Genomic DNA, 12361 nt, shown 5'->3' with positions numbered 1-12361 from the left:
ATTTTGGGACATTACTCAACATTTATATATAATTTTGGGGCGACATTACTCAACATTTATAAGATGTCGAGGTTTTCCTGATTTTGTGATGTTACATCTTAGTTGAAAATTATGAGTTTTTTTATTTTTTATTTTTTTTATTATGTTTTTATGATGATTTCTCATGAACTATTTTTAGTATTTTGGCTTTGTTTGAATGATGATCTCACTCGATCTGACTCTTAATTTGTGAGTTTTATTAATTATTTATTTAATTTGTGAAATTCCAGATAAAGTCAATTATATTAACATTATAGACACCACATTATTTTTTCTATTTTCTTAAACTTTTTTTTTATAAAGAATATTTTATTAATCTAAATAATAAAAGAACATAGAAAATAGGGATCGATCTATTTTCTTATACTTTATGAATTCTAGTAGATTTTGGGACATTATTAGTCAACAATAATAAGATCGATGTTAGAATATGGGAGAACTATCCCCTTACTTTTTGGGAGGTGTTTTGAACAATGATCTTAAACTATCCCCTTACTTTTTAGGAGGTGTTTTGAACAATGATCTTAAACATGTATGTATTGAACGTATTGTATGTCTGTAAAGTTTAGAAGAGAAATATCTTATAAAAAAAAAGATGCCACATATGTAGTTGTATTTAAATGTATTTTTTCATATTTATATTTATTTATTTTAATAAGTATAGTGGTCAATATGTTTAATTGAGTGTCCATATAAGCTAATGTTAACTATTTGATACAAAAGTTAGACATAAGCCCTATATTGTGAAACTTGGAGACCACAATGCCCAAAGTGCTATAAAAAAAATGTGTTGCCTATTATGTGAATTTGGCCATAATTCATTCCCCAGAAATTCATTTAATTTTTTTCCTTGTTTACAAGTATAGTTTCACCATCGACGATGATTGCTTTCCAAGTTATTTTTATTTTTTGTATTTCTTTCAATACGGAGTCGCCTGTCTTTTATCTAATGTTTTGTTTTTGTTGTAAGAAACGCGTGAAGTTTTTGAAGCTAGAACCAATTTAAAGAAACTAGAATCTATTGTATATGGTTACAGTTCAAGCTATGTTTCTTATGAGTTATGACCACTCTATGGTCAAAATTGAGGCCAGTACTGAGACTTGGAATATCACTATGAGTCAATACCACTTTTCTTTGATAACCCACTGTCAAGTATTAACCATAATCAATAACATATTTGCCTCCCACTTTCATTTTGCACTCTCCAGCATCCAGGCCAGGACTCCTAGATTTGAATATGAGGTCTTACGTCTATGCTAGTTTAAATGGAGCAACAAAGGTGAGGATATTTTCACATGTCAATGCGCCGATTATATTAACGTTAGCACCAAATTGTTTTTAATTTGTATTTTTTCCAACTAGAGTTTATGAGGTTTTTTATTTCTCCCTCTTCTCAGGTACTATTTTGTATGTTCTGGGTTTATTTGATGCCAATGTTAGTCAACTGTGATCTTTCCCATGAGTCTATCTCCGCTAAACATTAAAACCCCTCCCATTTCGCCACGTGGAAAATAGTATCAATTACACTGGGCAGTTTCTCTCTCGTGGCACTGACAGTTGGGTTCTGTCTAAAATGCTTTATCTGGTGTCATCGTCGCATTCGTGTTGTGCCAGTCAACAGTCAACTTTGACTTACAGAGACTCTCCAAAATTTTACATGTACTTCCTAGTTAGTTACGAACAAGTAAAATTACATTGAAGTTTCCTGAAGTTGTTTGAATTTATGGCACAAAATCAAAGAAATATTGTTTTACTACTTTACTAGTATTGTGCATGTGCAAGTTCATCCACGTCATCGGCTGGCAAATGCAAGAATTGCGTGTAGCCGTGTAGGCACTCCAAATCTTCTGAAATCAATATTTTTTTGCTGGTAAGTTGGTCACTAAATTTGACAATTTAATTTACACAGACTTTCTATAGTTGATGCAACATATTAAATGACAATTAATAGGATTTTCTTTGACACACCAATGTATTACTTTAAAAGGGCTAACCACAAATTATCTTCTAACCTAAGCATAAAATCAAGGCGCAAAGAAATAATGGCCATAGTTTCGAAGGTCCTTATTATAGTTTTGTTTAATTTGACAATTTTAGACTTTCTATAGTTGCTACAATATATTAAATGACAATTAATAGGATTTACTTTGACACCCCAATGTTTTACTTTAAAAGGGGTAACCACAAATTATCTTCTAACATGTTGTAGCTAAAATAAATAAATAAATAAAAAATCGTTATCATTATGAATAAAATTCCACTAAAAAATTAAAAAAAAAAAAATCTTCTAACCTAAGCATTAAATCAAGGCGCAAAGAAATAATGGTTATGGTTTCGAAGGTCCTTATTACAATTTTGTTTAATTTGACAATTTTACACAGACTTTCTATAGTTGATGCAATATATTAAATGACAATTAATAGGATTTACTTTGACACCCCAATGTATTATTTTAAAAGGGATAACCACAAATTATTTTCTAACCTAAGCATAAAATCAAGGAGCAAAGAAATAATGGCTATGGTTTCGAAAGTCCTTATCACAATTTTGTTTTTGGTTTGCTTTGGTCGGTATAACTATGGAGTGCATGGACGTAGAAGTATACCAGGAGAAGAAGACTTGGAATTAGAAAACCAACTCAAAGTTCTGAACAAACCACCAATTAAAACCATCAAGGTAATAACAGATTGGGAATATTATTTTGTGTATGCCAATATATACCGATACATATCAGAAATATTAATTAAAAATGGGTCAAAGTCAACAAAGTCAATATCGGATATGTCGGTCGATATGTATCAATATCTCGAAAAATCCAATATACATCAGCTCAAAATTATATCAATATATCCAACCGATATATCATAATATTTTCATATTGTGTACCCAAATTTCGATATATATTGTCGATATTTCTGATATTTTCGGCCTTGCTTCGGAGACCTTTCCAAGTTCTTTAAAAAGTTAGTTGCTATTTCCAAGGAGAATGCGTTGTACAACTTGTTAAATCTTTACTACGTAATAAAGAGGCTTTGCCGAGCCAGCCGAATAAGCTGTCATGGTGTCCGCACTTTTGTCTCTCTCTGCTTTGCTTTTTTTGTTTTTTGTTTTTTTTTTTTGTCTTTTTCAGTTTTAATATTGGTTTTGTCTCTCTGGCCCACGTGTGTAACACGTGCTCAATGCTAGTTTCATAGTAATGAGGCATCAAAATCGCCACTCATAATGGAACAAATTTTCTCACAGAGTAATTCAAATACTGAAAGCACTAGCACGAATGTCAAGGATGCATGCCTCTGTGGGAGGTAGTTACAAGACAACATCTTGATTGTTGTTGTAATGACTTTTGTTTTTGCAATCATCTCCTGCACACCCATTTAATTAAAATTAGAATTTTCTTGCCATATTATTGAGATATTGTAGAGTAGAGGAAAGTGAGAACTACATGCTAAAATTCTTCCACAATTATACATACTACATAATTTGCAAACAATGAATAAAACATCTGTAATGTGTTTAAACGTCATACTTAGGAAGCAAAGTGAGAGTGTGGAAGCTTAAAATAAATGTTGCAAGTCAGGGAAAAAGATAGGAAAACCTTTCCATCATCGCTTCCCTTCACTTAAGAACTGCAGTATTTCCAGAGATGCACACCTTACATTTTTGTCTTTGTACTCTAGGCATTGAGCTAAATAGCTAATAATAAACTTATCATTCCAATGTTATGCATCTGTACGTTGTTGGATTCTTTCCTTTGGCATATATTCTGCAAGTCCTTTAGTGCTTCTAAAATCATATTGTCTGAGCTCGCTAACGATTTAAAAACACGCAAACCCTAGACATGCATGCTTCTCGGTCTTATACATTTATAATTTTATGTTTTTGCCTAGGGTTTGTGTGCTGTTGTTTAGGGTTTGCGTGTTTTCTTATACATGTATCTTATACACACTATTGGTAACGTCAATTTTGTAATTGATTTGACGGACATAAAGCAGGTTGCATCAAATGTATGATTCTCAATATTCAATTTAAATCCTAGACAAAAACAGAAAATGAAATCACTTAGATTGAAAATTGAAAATGGGAGGCAAATCCCAAAAGTTTATTATTTTCATTATTTTGGCTACTCTTTTAGCTATATTTGATGACAGTCGTGGTCATGTGTTCAAAGTCTTCTCACTCGGACTCTTAATTTGTGAAGTTTTATTAATTATTCCTTTAATTTGTGAAGTTTAAGATAAAACTGATTATGTTAACATTATCAGCACCACATTATTTTTCTATTTTCTTACACACAGACTATGAATTCTAGTCGATTTTGGGACATTACTCAACATTTATATATAACTTTGGGACGACATTACTCAACATTTATAAGATGTTGAGGTTTTCCTGATTTTGTGATGTTACATCTTAGTTGAACATTATGAGTTTTTTTTTTTTTTTTTTTTTTTTTTTTTTTATAATGATTTCTCATGGACTATTTTTAGTATTTTGGCTTTGTTTGATGACAATTGTAGTCATGTGTTTTGAGCCTTCTCACTCGATCTGACTCTTAATTTGTGAAGTTTCATTAATTATTTATTTAATTTGTGAAATTCCAGATAAAGTCAATTATATTAACATTATCGGCACACATTGTTTTTTCTATTTTCTTAAACTTTTTTTTTATAAAGAATATTTTATTAATCTAAATAATAAAAGAACTTAGAAAATAGGGATCGATCTATTTTCTTATACTTTATGAATTCTAGTAGATTTTGGGATATTATTAGTCAACAATAATAAGATCGATGCTAGAATATGGGAGAACTACCCTTACTTTTTGGGAGGTGTTTTGAACAATGATCTTAAACATGTATGTATTGAATGTATTGTATGTCTGTAAAGTTAATAAGAGAAATATATATATATATATATATATATATATATATATATATATATATATATATATATATATATATATATATATATATATATTTCTCTTATTAACTTTACAGACATACAATACATTCAATACATACATGTTTAAGATCATTGTTCAAAACACCTCCCAAAAAGTAAGGGTAGTTCTCCCATATTCTAGCATCGTTTCATTAATTATTTATTTAATTTGTGAAATTCCAGATAAAGTCAATTATATTAACATTATCGGCACACATTGTTTTTTCTATTTTCTTAAACTTTTTTTTTATAAAGAATATTTTATTAATCTAAATAATAAAAGAACTTAGAAAATAGGGATCGATCTATTTTCTTATACTTTATGAATTCTAGTAGATTTTGGGATATTATTAGTCAACAATAATAAGATCGATGCTAGAATATGGGAGAACTACCCTTACTTTTTGGGAGGTGTTTTGAACAATGATCTTAAACATGTATGTATTGAATGTATTGTATGTCCCAGAAGTTAATAAGAAAAATATATATATATATATATATATATATATATATATATATATATATATATATATATATATATATATATATATATATTAACTAAGAGTAGGTGTTATAACACCCGCTCTCTCCCTCGTCTTATGATTCATAACCTCTAAAAACAAAACCCCTTCAAACTCCTCCGGCGTGAGTAAATTCTTATTCTTTTTCGCTTCGTTTTCAATATACTCCTCTTCATACCAATCTTCATCCTCATTATCAAGATCATACTCAACAAACTCCCCAATCTCCGAACAAGCTCCACGGCCACGTAAATAAGAATTCGGTTGATTAAATGTACATAAATAATCTCATAAGTATCTACAGTATCATATCGAGGTGTAGGTATTTTAGCTACAGTTTTCATAGTGGGAATTTGATGTACCTCATGCTTTCAAGAGCAATTTTCTAGATACGAGGATTAGAATCCTGAACTCTCTCAACATAAAGTTCCAATTGTTGCTTCAATGCCAAATCCTCATCATACTACATATTCCAAAAAAAAATAATAATAAAATAAAATACACCATAAATTATTAAAGGCAGTAAAAATAAAATAAAATAAAAAAATAGGGTTTTAAATTTGAAGGTTTTACCAAGTCGTCATCTTTCTTCTTCGGGCCTTTAGCTGGTACTTTAACAGAAGAAACATCTCTCTTCTCTTCAGTTGCCCCTCCTTCATTACTTGGATCTATCGCCATCTGATTATTAGTTTATCCAAAGGAGACGATCAGAAAACACCAAAGACTTCTAATAGATGGCTTTTAAATTTTGCAAACCGATTTGTTTGAATAATTTATGAATTTGTTTGAAGGGTTTGGGTTTTGGAGAAGAAGAAGAAGACCAAGATAAGTTTTCTTCTCAAATTTCGCGTTTTTCCCTTTTTTTTCGTTTTTTTGTTTTTGAAATACTTTGAAATTTTGAAATTTCGCGATTTTTGAGTGAATTAGATTTGATGATCTTGATAAGAGATCTAAGGGACCAGGAGGTAGGGGTAGGCAATGGGCCGGGTCGGGCTTACCCGGCCCTAAACATTTAAAAGCCCTTCAGATATTAAGGTCGGGTCAGCCCGACCCTAAATTCAGCATAGGGTCGGGTCAGGCCGGGTCACAAGTCTAAATCTCAAGCCCTGACCCTATCCTAAGCCCTCTTTAAAGGCTTTAGGGTCGGGTTTTAGGGCCGGGCCTATATATTTTCTTCTTTTTACAAATGCCATTTTTCAGACAAAGGTTGTTTTTTTTGTTTTCTGTGTTACAAATGTCTGCTCTGTATTTCGCTTTAATGGTGTGGACGGAAACCTTTAGTTCTAGACTTGGCTTGGATGTGAATAAAAATATAATTTATAAGAAGTAAGTGGGAAAATAAATTGAGAATAATAAGTTCTAGACTTTGATTTGATGATCAAAGGAATAAAGTCTTATTTTTTTATTAGGCTAGTGCTCATTGTTCTTCATGGCTGCTAGATAGGTTGACAAATTTTTGTTATATAAAACAAGTTATTGGAAGTATCATTGGGTGTAAGTGATAAATTATAAAGGACAATGTTATTTTAATTTAAAATATTTAACAAAGAGTTGGACAATTATGATACGTGTATTTATAGTGAAAATGTGAAACTATAACTAAGGCTTGGTTAGGGCTGAATTAGGGTCGGGCCTATGTTTCAGAACCTTAGCCCTAGCCCTGCCCTAGAAGGCCTTAGGGTCAGGTCGGCCATGCCCTAAACTCTGTGAGGGCTTTATAGGGCTTAGGGTCGGGTCGGTCAGGGCCAGGTTAGGGTCGTTAGGGCCAAATTCCCACCCCTACCAGGAGGGGTGTGAGATAAGAGTGGCACAATAAGGGTAAGTGTGTCCTTTAACTGGACAACATTTTGGTAGAATACTCACGTCAGACGAGCTATATGCCCATTTAACTGGCTAGATCATGAGCCTCACCATTAAAACATCTTCTTAACCATCTAAAACACGAAAAATTAAATTTACTGGTAGTTCTGATAATTGCTTTAATAATGTTTTGTAAAGACCAAACAATATTAGACTTCAGCTGGGAGCTCAAATTGATGATAACATTGATGTTGTCACCTACAAAAAGAATTTTTTCTCCTCCTAAGTGTTTTGCCAGCTGCACTACTACCTTGGTTGTAAGAAATTCACTCTCTTCTGCCGACTTTGCTGTGAATCTCCTCACTGCAGTAGCAAGTAAAACTCCTTTTTTATTCCAAGTCATAGCAACAACAACTCCTGATAGATATCTCTTATCAAAAGCAGCATCAAACCTAACATTTACAGAATTAGGTATGTAAGAGGGGTTACTAGTATGATGATGCAAATTAGATATATTATTATTATTACTAGTTTATGTAGAAGTACGTGTGTTATGGTTAGTGTTTATATTCTCAAGTGTAGTGTTAGAGTTAACAAAAGAAGTAGGATTTAGATTCTCCCCGTCAAAAACTTTGAATATTCTCTTCCTATTTATATATTAAATAATAATAATAAAAAATGAATAATAAAAAAAGTATCTTATGGTGTATCATATTATATTTAGCAAACCAATCAAATTTTGACTGAAAGGAGAAACTTCTAATTAAGTTCTAACTCATGTGGTGCAGGACTGCAGGATAAACTTGCTAAGGAATACTTTATAGGTTTAGTGTTGGTCAATTAATCCTTAACCGTATATTAAAAGGTTTAACAAACGAGAAAAGCATTTTATTATTGACAGATTTCGTTGTCTGAATGGTAACATCCATCCACATGTCGTGACACTCGTGTATTACTATTGTTGTATGAAGTGTCATGACAGCGCCCCTGTAATAATGCTATTGTTGTATGAAGCATGGACCAAAATATCGCCGATATATCCGATATATCGCCGATATATATCGGTATTTTGGTACACCGATATCGATATTTCCGACATATATCCACCGAATATAGAACCCTTTTTTTTCCGATATATATCGGAATTTCCAATATGAAACTTTATATCGCCGATATAATCGATATTTCCGATATAATCGATATATATCGGTTGACTTTTTGACCATTTTAAAATATAAATCCGATATTTCCAATATATTTCCGATATATATCCGATATTTCCGATATTATATTTCCGATATATCCGATATTTTTTATATTTTAAATAGTTTGGACTGATTACCAAAAAAATGGATATATCCGAAATATCCGATATATCCGATATATATCGGTTTTTGGGTACACCGATATATTCATCGATATCGATATTTTGGGCCTTGGTATGAAGTTATTTTAGATTTATTATGGTACTACATTCCATATATAATAATTGTAAATTGTTTAGTACTTACCATTTAGCATTGATGCCTAACTCAAATATTGTAGAGGATCGGAATTGGTTTGATCTGCTTAATTTAAAATTTGAATCCACCTCATTTATTTATCGGGACTTATTTATTTGATGAAAATCGTAAGCAATTCTCCCATTCCTTTTGTCTATCTTTTAACAGAAAATTCGCTTCAGCTAATGACGAGGTTTAGAAGAGATCGAATGATACATCTAATTAAGATGTGGAAACTCATATTTTTATTTATTTATTTATTTATTTATTTGAAGCACTTAAGGGTTATAACTGACCTTAATCTGCATTAGAATGAAATCTCTCATACATATACCCAATTCTATTATTCTCCACTATCACACAAAGTCCTAGACTTAGTATGGGAATACCAAATATAACTCCTTGTCCATCTGCAACACTAGACTTTGCAATATAGTCTACATTATGGTTACATTCTCTATACTCATGTCTTGCTTCTACTTGCTCATACATAGTTAATAAATACTTAATAGTAGCAATAACATTTAGACAATACCAAAGACTCTCTTAAACACCTAAGATAGCATTAACTGCCCTTTTAGAGTCTGATTCAACCACCATACTCTTTATACCTAGCATCACCACAACTTCAATCATATTCAATTCCTTTCATCTCTTGCATTAAACACAGATCGAGGGTCTGAAAGTCCGAACAAAATAACAGGTGGCAAATAAGAATACGTTGATTGAGAATTTGAGATCGTTAACAAATGACCAAATGTGCATCAAAGTTGTGGAGACTACCAAAAAAAAAGGTTTTGTGTAGTAAGAAAACCATATAATAAGCTGACTTGTGATATCACATTTCAACAACCAATTGAAATTCTCCAAAAAAAAAAAAAAAACCTTATGTGATGCATTTTGGAGGGCTGGGGTACAGGTGAAGAAGGAGGCTCCTGTGAATTTTCTCACTGATCCGAATGAGGGGAGATCGACACTTCCCTGGGATGTATTGATCTACCTACACGGTCCGAGGGGAGGCATGCATGTGTTGATGTAACCGGAGCCTCCATTAGTAGGGCTTGAGAATGGAGTCTTTGAGGTGGGAGAAGCAGCTAATAGAGCAGCGGTAGGGAAAATTGAGAAACACAAGGAGGCTTGTAGAGCTAACCAGCATTGTTTCATTCCTTTCAGTTTTGACACCTTTGGTTTCTTGGCACAACAGTCTATTGAGCTCCTCAAGATATTGCAGAAAGTTATGGACTGCAACGTAATGACAGTTGGTTCTAACGAGTTTGCTTTTAGGAGGATAGGTTTTTCCATTCAGAAAGGACTTGCGGCGCAGCTTGTTGCACGCTTGTCCTAATTATTTGTAAAACTCGTTATCATTATTAATAAAATTTCCACTTCAAAAAAAAGTATACCACGTGCATGTCATTTGGCATTTTCTGGTGCATTGAGTCCGCTCTGCGATATATTACCGATCCTAGTGCGGTTTTGTCATGGGTTCGTCTTCTCCTTCTCCCGTCTTTGCACTCTCTACGGGTTTTTCAACCACGTAATCGTCGAGAACGTCGATCCGATACTAGGAAAAACTTCAAAAAGCAGAAAAAATACTACTACATCGCGGTGACAATATGGAACGAGCACCGGTGGATCGTTTTCGCCTCTTAGAGTCTGCGTAGAGAGCCTCCTTCTTCAATCCAGCCACCCCAAATGATCTATTTCTACTCGGAGAATGTGCGCCGATGCTTACGAATATTGTCGATGGACATTTTACATCAGCGGTAAAAGTGTTGTCATCATCAGGGGTCGCCCCTAACTCGGCGGAGACTATCCAAGCATTAAAAGAGAAACACCCAATGCGACAACCACCTGTGAGGCCAACTGTTCCTTTTGCTGAGCCTCCTTTATTTGTAGAGAGAGATAACCTTTTGTCATGCATTAGGTCGTTTCCGAAAGGCACTTCTTGTGGTCGTGATGGTCTCCGAGCTCAGCATTTGTTGGATGCTATGAGTGGTCGCAGCAGGCCCGACTATATCGTCCCGACGGTTGCTAGATGCATTGACCCCTCGTGGTGAATCTTTGGTTACTGAGGGGACGATGTCCACGACGTTAAGCGAATTCATAGCGAGTGCTCCGCTTTACCCCACTTCTTAAGCCGGATAACAAGATTCGGCCCTATACCCGTGGGCATGGTTTGGCGTCGTCGGTCTCTAAGATTGCAATGAGAGGAGTTTCCGGAGATGTGGTTTAGCGTGCTTTACGAGGATTTCCGGTATGGGGTGGGTGTTTCGGTGGAGCAGAGGCAATTTTGCACCGGCCAACCGTATGGGTGTATGCTAACAAATGACAATAGCTCTCTTTCTATGATCTTTGGTAGATTTTCGAATGCTTTTAACATGGTTGATCGGACTATCATGTTGAAAGAGGTTCGTGATCCGATGCCCAAATATTGCCCCTGGGTCGAAAGTACTTGTATTGTCGGCCTGCGAGGTTATCGTGTGGGGATGGCTACATATGGTCCGCATCAAGTCCAAAGAAGGCGACCCTCCGGTCCCCTTCTATTTGCACCGGTGTCGATCCTCTTATTCTACGGATCCAAATCCCGGTTGTCGGTTATTGCTTCTGAGGCATGGTACCTAGATGATGGGACTCGGTGGGGATACGTAATCGTGGCGGTGGCGGCGGCTTTGGGTATGATTCGGAAGAAGGACCTTCTTATGGGTTTGGTTCTTAATGTGGCCAAACCGAGATATTTTGGCCAACTCTAGATCCACGCCGCTCTACCCCTCGGTCTCTTTCCTTCAGATTTGTCTCATCCTCGCCAGGGGTCGTTGCTTGGAGGTGCGCTTAAGATCGATGCATCTTTTGTCATGAGTCTTGCTTTCATGGCGTATTGACAAGGCTATGACTCATGGACCGTTTGGCTATATTAGAAGACCCACGGTGTGAGTTAAGCTCTTCCACGAGCTTGTGTTGGGCTCTCTAAGTTGGTCTTTGCGATTCGTACTTGTCCACCATCCTTTTTCGAGAGGCAAATCGACTTTTTGATCGGCATCTCCGCGTTGTTCTCCGTGGTATTGTGGTTTCGATGGTCCCGCCCGTGATTTACTGATGGCGTTTATCGACACTCCCATTACGCCTAGGCGGTTTAGGTATTTATTATTGCCACCGATGTCTCTACATTTGCTTTTGTGGCCTCCTCCCGGCCGCCGACTTCGAGCTTGAGAACCACATTCGAGGAGTTCGCCCAAGCACCTTTGGATGAGATTCTTGATGTTGCTAGCGGTGCATTGAGTATCCGTCTACCCGATTTTGACCTCGCCTTCTATGGTCGTGAGTGCTACCGTCCCCTCAAAACCACAAAAGTTTTGGCGGAAGCGTTCTATGGTAAGATTGTTCTTTGGTCTTGAGAGGGAGTTTATGTTATCCGCTTTCGTCGAAAAGCGGTCATCGGATGCTTACAAATCGACACGCAAAAGATTTCCTACTTGCTATTCCGATGGAGGGACTTGGACCGATGTCGTCACGGTAGAGTATCGCTTCTATTCTCCCAGATCGCCTTATGATTCCTT

Source organism: Coptis chinensis, chromosome 1 (assembly GCF_015680905.1).
Source record: "Coptis chinensis isolate HL-2020 chromosome 1, ASM1568090v1, whole genome shotgun sequence".
In the NCBI taxonomy this organism is placed as follows: Eukaryota; Viridiplantae; Streptophyta; class Magnoliopsida; order Ranunculales; family Ranunculaceae; genus Coptis; species Coptis chinensis.
This window is presented reverse-complemented; position numbering follows the sequence as displayed.